The sequence below is a fragment of the Palaemon carinicauda genome, chromosome 9, assembly GCF_036898095.1.
Source record: "Palaemon carinicauda isolate YSFRI2023 chromosome 9, ASM3689809v2, whole genome shotgun sequence".
Classification (NCBI taxonomy): Eukaryota; Metazoa; Arthropoda; class Malacostraca; order Decapoda; family Palaemonidae; genus Palaemon; species Palaemon carinicauda.
The window spans coordinates 11,314,915-11,324,746 of record NC_090733.1 but is presented as its reverse complement, the minus strand read 5'-3'; positions in this window follow the sequence as shown (position 1 = coordinate 11,324,746).

Here is a 9,832-nt window from a genome sequence, read left to right as displayed (position 1 = left end):
CCCGCAGCGATGAAGAAGTGTCGTGGCTTCCTTGCTGCCTGTTATCCGATGAACAGTTAGACTCAGTGCAGTTCCAATAGGCAAACGCTCAGAGGTTACCACCTTCTCCCAACTCTGGCTGATAGCTGAATTTTTTCTGCTTCTGCTTTGCTTGGAGAACAGGCATAACCATTAGCATTGACGGATCTCCGTGGGTTTATTGTCCAACTGATGGCGTTGTATAGACATTGTAGGGGTCTATAACTATCTAGAAGACTATATAACTCTTCCGCATCAAGAGGCCACTTGATTGTCTGTCTTTGAGTAATCTTTCGTCGAAGTCTTGCAAATGCTTTGGTCAAATCCATCTCTCGTAGACCATGGCCCTGAATGGTAGCCGCAGTGTACGCAACAGGATTCATTTCACTGGAGTGCACCAGTAGCCGTTTGCCTATCTTGTGGAAAGAGACTGACTCACCATACTTCTCAATTAATCTTTTTTTCAGTGTGTAGGTCTTTGAGATAGGTGGGTCAGAAAGTCCTTCGTCTTCACCCATTTTCTTGATGTCATTTATTAACTCTGACAGCAGGTATGCATCACGATTTTCAAGGATATTTCTGGTGAATAAGCGGAAGAACTGATCCATAATGCATGTTTTCAGTGTTTCCTATTTCTCAGCATCCAGTGAAAGTGACTTCGTGTCATGACCATACATATAGGTAAAGCTTCGGTAACATCGCTTATGATAGTAGAGGTCCTGCGCAAAGACGTCATATGATGTTCCACCAAGAAAAATCTTCAATCTGATAGCAGCTTCGTGGAGTTTATTGGTAGAATCCTCGATCCATTTCTCCATTACCTGCTGGAGATTGGTGAAAGCGTTATCTTCACAACACCTTCCAAGTCCACCTTCATTAAAAGCATTTTCATCAGCGACTGATGCTTCATTGCAAACAAAGCAGACCTTCTTTTGCAGTGATCCCCGCCAAACTCTGTATGGCTGAGGCGCAGGTTGGCTAGTGGATGATTCTGAACCTGATTCTTCTGCAGACCCTGATTGCTGAAGTTGGCGTGACTGACTTTCTAGACGGCCCAATCTATTTCGAAAGTTGATACGACAACTGTCATGAATTATGAACTCATGTTTCTCTAAATCTAGCCTAAGTGTCGCTAATCTGAATTCTGAATACGGGAACTGTGAGGACAAAGCTAACCTTCTGTCAATACAAGCCCACCTCTCTGCTAATCCTTTCAGTAACTCAAGTGCAGCTAGTCCAATCTTGGCCATGTCTTCATTATCATTGACCAGTTTGTTGCAGAGACTACAAAGTCCTCTACTTGGCCCTTTGCTTAGAAATGGAGTGGCTGCCATTTTGTTATCCTTTCCACGGTTTCAATGAATCTCAAATAAACTTCTGGTTAGTTTCTTAAGAATGATACAGATGGTATGCAATTTCTTCAAACTTTCATGAAGAGAAAATTCATGAGAGTGTGAAGTTATTGCTTGTGTCATAAATTAGTGTTTATGAGACATTATTATGGACATTCAGACCCTTTAACATGACAATAAACCTTAATTGATTGAAATTAAGTAGTGCAGAGTGTAAAGATATTCACAAAATCACAGTGATTGGGAAATAACCGATAATGCATATCAGCCCATGCAGCTATAATGAATTTTCACCGTGACAGAGTAGCCTAGGGTTCAAAGTGATGACAGATTTGAATTCCTTGCCCCTGAAAACCTAGGGATAGAGACCAATATTATTGTCATAGCCCATCTAGAACTGGAGTTATAGCAATCCGTAAGTTGGTGGGCCGACTCCGGCAGCCATCTTTGATTTCGCCAGGATTAATCAATTTTTTTCGGAGTTTATACTAGAGGGTCTTATTCCTCTGCCTAAAAATAGCTATTCTGGGAGAAAAAAGCATCTTGATAGCTAAACCCAACGCCGTGAAAAAATATTTTGTGATTTTTGGCGGGCCATATTGGATTTTGGCCGCCATCTTGGATTTCGGACAAAATTTCAGATGGCCCAAAAGCTTATTTGAATCAGCATGGTTCAAAGTACCAGAATCAGTTTAGAAAACCTTGACCCCAAAAAAGGGCAGTTTTTGCCTGGCTCCAACCTGTCTACTACCCGCAGCGGCCAGCGCTGTGATGAAAACATACTGACATGTATATATATATATATATACATATATATATATATACATATATATATATATATATATATATATGTATATATATATATATATATATATATAAAATCCTCATCTCCTCCTCCACCTTTTGACGCAAAGGGCATCGGTTAGATTTAACCGTTCGTCTCTCTCTTGAGGTTTTAATTCATCATTACCTACTTCACGCTTCATAGTCCTCAACCATGAAGGCCTTGGTCTTCCAACTCTTTTAGTGCCTTTTTGGAGCTAAGTTAAATGTTTAGTGAACTAATCTCCCCTGGAGAGTGCGAAAAGCCCGCCCAAACTATCTACATCTACCCCATACCTTAATCTCAGCCATACATTGCACTCAAATAACCCTGAATCTGTGTGTCAATATACTTTTGAGGTTTGCCATGAATTACAGGATGGACCTAATTATTACCATTCCTAGTAATGCCATGCCAAATCAACTTTGTCATCAGCAGTTGTGCAGTAGAACAGTGCAAGGTATGTGAAAGACAGTGAACAAAATAAAACTCCTGTCGGCACGTGGTTGAAGGTATTTGTTTTCCAAGTCTGCCAGTATTGTTGTCACAGAGGAGGGGGGCGTTTGTGTCCTACTACATTCCTGTCGGCTTCTGTGGATGTTGAATAGGTGTCCACTTCATCAGAAGTGGAGGCAATAATGAAGATCTGGAAGGAAGTGAAGTGGGTGTCCAGAAGGGCACTGACTTGGTTCTTCAGGTCCTTCATACATACATACATATACCAAAGGCACTTCCCCCAATTTTGGGGGGTAGCCGACATCAACAAATGAAACAAAACAAAAAAGGGGACCTCAACTCTCTACGTTCCTCCAGCCTAACCAGGGACTCAACCGAGTTCAGCTGGTACTGCTAGGGTGCCACAGCCCAACCTCCCACATTATCCACCACAGATAAAGCTTCATAATGCTGAATCCCCTACTGCTGCTACCTCCGCGTTCATCTAAGGAACCGGAGGAAGCAGCAGGGCCTACCGGAACTGCGTCACAATCGCTTGCCATTCATTCCTATTTCTAGCACGCTCTCTTGCCTCTCTCACATCTATCCTCCTATTATCCAGAGCTTTCTTCACACCATCCATCCACCCAAACCTTGGCCTTCCTCTTGTACTTCCCCATCAACTCTTGCATTCATCACCTTCTTTAGCAGACAGCCATTTTCCATTCTCTCAACATGACCAAACCACCTCAACACATTCATATCCACTCTAGCCGCTAACTCATTTCTTACACCCGTTCTCACCCTCACCACTTCGTTCCTAACCCTATCTACTCGAGATACACCAGCCATACTCCTTAGACACTTCATCTCAAACACATTCAATTTCTGTCTCTCCATTACTTTCATTCCCCACAACTCCGATCCATACATCACAGTTGGTACAACCACTTTCTCATATAGAACTCTCTTTACATTCATGCCCAACCCTCTATTTTTTACTACTCCCTTAACTGCCCCCAACACTTTGCAACCTTCATTCACTCTCTGACGTACATCTGCTTCCACTCCACCATTTGCTGCAACAACAGACCCCAAGTACTTAAACTGATCCACCTCCTCAAGTAACTCTCCATTCAACATGACATTCAACCTTGCACCACCTTCCCTTCTCGTCCATCTCATAACCTTACTCTTACCCACATTAACTCTCAACTTCCTTCTCTCACACACCCTTCCAAATTCTGTCACTAGTCGGTCAAGCTTCTCTTCTGTGTCTGCTATCAGTACACTATCATTCGCAAACAACAACTGATTTACCTCCCATTCATGGTCATTCTCGCCTACCAGTTTTAATCCTCGTCCAAGCACTCGAGCATTCACCTCTCTCACCACTCCATCAACATACAAGTTAAACAGCCACGGGGACATCACACATCCCTGTCTCAGCCCCACTCTCACCGGAAACCACATGCTTTACTCCCTTTGTAGAAACTTTTCACTGCTTGCAACAACCTTCCACCAACTCCATATAACCTCATCACATTCCACATTGCTTCCCTATCAACTCTATCATATGCTTTCTCCAGATCCATAAACGCAACATACACCTCCTTACCTTTTGCTAAATATTTCTCGCATATCTGCCTAACTGTAAAAATCTGATTCATACAACCCCTACCTCTTCTAAAATCACCCTGTACTTCCAAGATTGCATTCTCTGTTTTATCCTTAATCCTATTAATCATTACGCTACCATACACTTTTCCAACTACACTCACAAACTAATACCTCTTGAATTACAGCACTCATGCACATCTCCCTTACCCTTATATAGTGGTACAATACATGCACAAACCCAATCTACTGGTACCATTGACAACACAAAACACATATTAAATAATCTCACCAACCATTCAAGCATAGTCACACCCCCTTCCTTCAACATCTCAGCTTTCACACCATCCATACCAGATGCTTTTCCTACTCTCGTTTCATCTAGTACTCTCCTCACTTCCTCTATTGTAATCTCTCTCTCATTCTCATCTCCCATCACAGGCACCTCAACACCTGGAACAGCAATTATATCTGCCTCCCTATTATCCTCAACATTCAGCAAACTTTCAAAATATTCCGCACACCTTTTCCTTGCCTCCTCTCCTTTTAACAACCATCCATTTCCATCTTTCACTGTCTCTTCAATTCTTGCGCCAGCCTTCCTTATTCTCTTCACTTCTTTCCAAAACTTCTTCTTATTCTCTTCATATGACTGACCCAATCCCTGACCCCACCTCAGGTCAGCTGCCCTCTTTGCCTCACGTACCTTGCGCTTTACTTCCACATTTTTCTCTCTATATTTTTCATACTTCTCTATACTATTACTCTGCAGCCATTCTTCAAAAGCCCTCTTTTTTTCTTCCACTTTTACCTTCACTCCTTCATTCCACCATTCACTGCCCTTCTTCATGCTGTTCCAACAACCTTCTTGCCACATACATCACTTGTAATCCCAACAAAATTTTCTTTTACTAACTTCCACTCCTCCTCTAAATTACCAGTTTCTCTTACTCTCACCTTGTCATATGCCATTTTCAACCTTTCCTGATATTTACTTTTTACCCCCGGTCTTATTAGCTCTTCAACCCTCACTAGCTCCCTTTTACATCCACCTACTCTATTCCTCCACTCTTTTGCTACAACTAATTTTCCTTCCACCAAAAAATGATCAGACATACCGTTAGCCATACCCTTAAACATGTGCACGTCTTTCAATCTTCCAAACATTCTTTTAGTTATCAACACATAATCCATTAATGCCCTTTCTACTACTCTTCCATTTGCCACTCTTACCCATGTATACTTATTTTTATCTTTCTTTTTAAAAAAGCTAGCACTTATTACCATCTCTTGTTCAACACACATATCTACCAGTCTCTCACCACTCTCATTTTCACCTGGTACGCCATACTTCCAAATGACACCTTCTACCTCTCCAGCGCCCACTCTAGCATTTAAATCACCCATGACAACTACATAATTCCTTCTACCCAGTCCTTCTACACACCTAGTTAATTCATTCCAGAACTCATTCCGCTCTTCTTCACTTTTCTCACCACCTGGCCCATACGCACTGACAAACGCACAACATTTCCTACCCAACCTAACCCTTACCCACATTAACCTAGATGATATCTCCTTCCATTCCACTACTTTACCTGTCAGCCATTCACTCAGCAATAAAGCCACACCCTCTCTCGCTCTTCCCCTTTCAATCACAGACACTCTACCAGACATTTCACCAAACATCACTTCACCCTTTCCTTTCATCTTTGTCTCACACAAGGCCAATACATTCATCCTTCTACTTCTAAACATACTTCCAATCTCACATCTTTTACTTTCTATCGTACTACATCCACGCACATTCAAACACCCCAAAACTAGAGTGCGGGGAGCAGTCACTCTCCCCCCAGCTCCATCTCTTTGTTGATGCCTCGTAGGATTTTTATACAGGAGAGGGGGTTCCCAGCCCCCTTGTCCTGTCCCTTTTAGTTGCCTCTTACGACACGCAGGGATAACGTTGGCGCTATTCTAATTGTTTTTATGCCCCCGCGGCCACTGGGGGCAAAATATTTTATCGGGGATAGTAGCATGTACAGATTTGGGTAAGCGTCGTACCTAAAGGCCACGAAGTAGATTCACTTTATGAGGAGAGTCATCTGACAGCATGTTGTAGGCAAGTGATACTAGTCATTTTCCTGAGGGTGGGCGAAGTCAATTGGTCCCACAACGGTTGTTGAGTGAGCTGAAAAAGTTTAGTTATGCAAGTGGCTGGTGATAGCAAGTACTACTCCAGGAGGTATTATTTGAGGGCATTGTACATTAGTGTCCTAGGGGATCGCTAAAAAACTGTAATCTGCTTTGGTACTTAACGTAGTCATTCCCTTGATGCAAAACTGGACTACAGTGCACTGGAACCAGGAGAACCCTTCTCCAGTAATGAAAGATGGTAGTTTCAGGGGCATGGCTTCGATAGTACAGGCATCATCAAACAATAAGATACAGCAGTGCAAGGGATATCAGGAGGGAGCTGAATACTCCAGTTGTCACCAATGTACAGATGCCCCAGTTAAGAGGAAACTGAGAGATGGCTAAATAATAACTAACTTTATTTCAATATACAGTGAGCTCTTATAACAACATTTTCCAAGAAAGAAGGCTACATATTTTCAAACAGATTGACACAAGCAAATACAGGCAGAAACAAGTTATGGGTGCGAGGAGAGAGCAATAACGACAATATACAAATAATAAAAATATTATTACAGTACGAGCTTGTGATTTGTGTGCAGTACACCAGTGAATAGTGGAGAACTCCAAGGGAATGTGTTGTCACCTATGTTGCTTTTACTCTCATGGATTTTGTGATGCATAGAACAGTTGGGGATAGTGGAGAAGGATTGGACTGGATTGTTAATAGGAAATTAGCTGACCTAGAATATGCTTATGATGCTGTCGTTATTACCAGAAAATCACAGGACTTGAAAAGCTATCTTACCAGAATGCATGGAATATCACATGAGGTTGGACACAAAATAAATAGAAGAAAGACAGAGATGGTGAGAACTTAATATGCTATGGAAAATGAGATATCATTGGAAAGAGAAAAATTAATGAGGTGGAATCATTTGAATATTAAGTAACTATAATATGTAATACAGGATATTTAGAATTTGAGTTTAATGAGAGATTGAAAAAGAAATCTGACAATGGCTATGTTAAGTAAGATTTGGAGAGCAAGTCAACTGAAAATACCTATAGAAATCTGGCTGTATATTAGTTTATTGAGATTGGTGTTACTGTATGGGCATGAGTCGTGGTATAACAATGACACAATATCCAAAAGATTTGGTGAAATTTTGAACAAAGCCCCCAGAAGAGTATTTGGAGTAAAATGGCAGGACATGAGTAGAACTGAAACTATATGAGATATTACATAAGTGCCATATGTGGATGAGGTCATGGTGAGAGTAGAGGGAGATGGTTTTGGCATGCTCTTCGCATTCCTCAAGAGAGATTAGTTCACAAAACTTTCAACTGGACTCCACAAGGCACTAAAACAGGCGGAAGGTCCAGGCCTACATGGCTGAGTACAATGAAACGTGAAGTAGATGATGAATGGAAAAGTATTGATATAAAAGCTCAAGATAGAGACGACTAGCGAAATCTAACCCAGACCCTTTGTGTCAATGGGGTTAGGAGGAGATGATGATGATGATGAACCCTACTTAAGTCTTCTTAGCCTATTTTCACGGTTCCCTGACATTCCTCTCCACCTGTCTACATATATTCTGTCTTTGTTCTATTAATTTTCAAGCCTCTACTCTCAAGTTCTTCTCTCATTCTTTCTACCTTCTCTTGTTAGATTAGTCAGCACAATGTCATCACCAAAAATTGCACTCCAAGGCACCTCTTCTCTAACTTCCGATGTTATAACATCCATCACAATATCAAACACATAGGAACTAAGGGCTGAAACCTTGTGAAGATCAATTATCACCTTAAACTTCTCTATAGTTCCAATAGTGCTTCTTACTTGTGTGGTTACCTCTTCATACATATCTTTCATTATTCTGACATACTTTTCGAAAACTCTCTCAAACACCTTGACACTTCCTGCCTAGGTAGCCAATCATACGCTTTTTCCAAATAAATTAACACCAATGTAGTCCTCTCATTTTCTTTCTATTGTTTGCCTTAGTGCAAATATTGCATCAACTGTGCTCTTTCTTGGCATAAAACAAAGTTGTTCTTCACAAATAAGGGTTTCCATTCACAGTCTTCCATCTATAATCCTCTCAGATATTTTCAATATATGTGATATAAGCTTAATTCCTCAGTAATTCCCACACTCCTGCACCTCACACCTGCACCCTCTGTAGACCGGAATCATTTGGCTATTTCTCCGCATGTCTGGCATTCTTTCTTGGCGATACATCTTACTTATTATATCCAACAGGATGTATATGCCTTCCCCTCCTAAACACTTCCACACTTCAGCTGGTATTCCATCAGGTCTCACTGCTTTCCCCTTCTTCGTTTTATTCAGTGCCTTCTTAATTTCTTCAATGCTGATCTCCTGGACTATTCTTTCATGAGGGTTTCCATCTCTTATTATTTTGGGGGGGTTTCTTCATTTAGTAACTCCTTCCATCTAGCTATTATGCTTCCTCTTTTGATGGAAATCTTCCATTTTCGTCCTTGATATGTCCGAATATGTGTTAAAGTTAAAGTTAAACTTATCTGGTTTCAGTTCCAGTTTCATCAGAATAGATGCTCACCAGAACGTCAACTGGGCAAGCCCAACCCCCCACTGTGTTGCCCAACCACAGCAGTGGCCTCCCCAGTAAACAGCTTAAACTCACGGTCCTTGGCGGGGATCGATCTGCTGCCATGCAAATGCTAGGCGAACGTGTTACCACTGTACTAGCTAGGAGGCTTTTTGCTAACTTATGTATTCTCTTTTGGCCTTCAGCTTTCTCTAATTTTCCATGGAACTTATCCAGCAATTACATTTGCCTGTGCTACTGCCCTTTTAGTTTTCCAAGCTATCCTATTTATCTAAGATTGATTCCTATCATTAGCAACTCCCGCTTCCTTTTTCTTCTTTATCTTATCTTGTGTTAGGATTCCACCACCAGCTCTCTTTCTCATTTGTCTTCCCCAATAATTCTTCTGCTGTTTTAAGAATCACTGTAGTATTTTCTGTCCACCAGATGTTCACATATTCTGCCAATCTGATGCCCCTAAGAACTGCTTCCTTAAACCTCTCTCTTATTTCTTGCTCATCTAATCACCACCAAATTTCTTCGATTAGACTACATTTTTCCCAATTTCAACTCATCTTAACAAGAGATCCAACACTACTATTCTATGCTGTTCGATAACACACTCTCCTCTAATGACCTTACAATCCTCCACTTCTGTTAAATCGTTCCCTCTATACATTAAAAATCTACTTGTTTGTCCTCGTTCGCTACCACATGTCACATAGTCCTCATTTATGAAAAAACAGGTGTTGTCAATTACCATTTCAGATACCAGTGCAATTATCAATTTTCCTTCCTCGTTCATTTCTCCCATGCCATATCCTATACGTATATCATTGATGTTTTCTCGGTTGCAACCGATATGTCTATTCAAG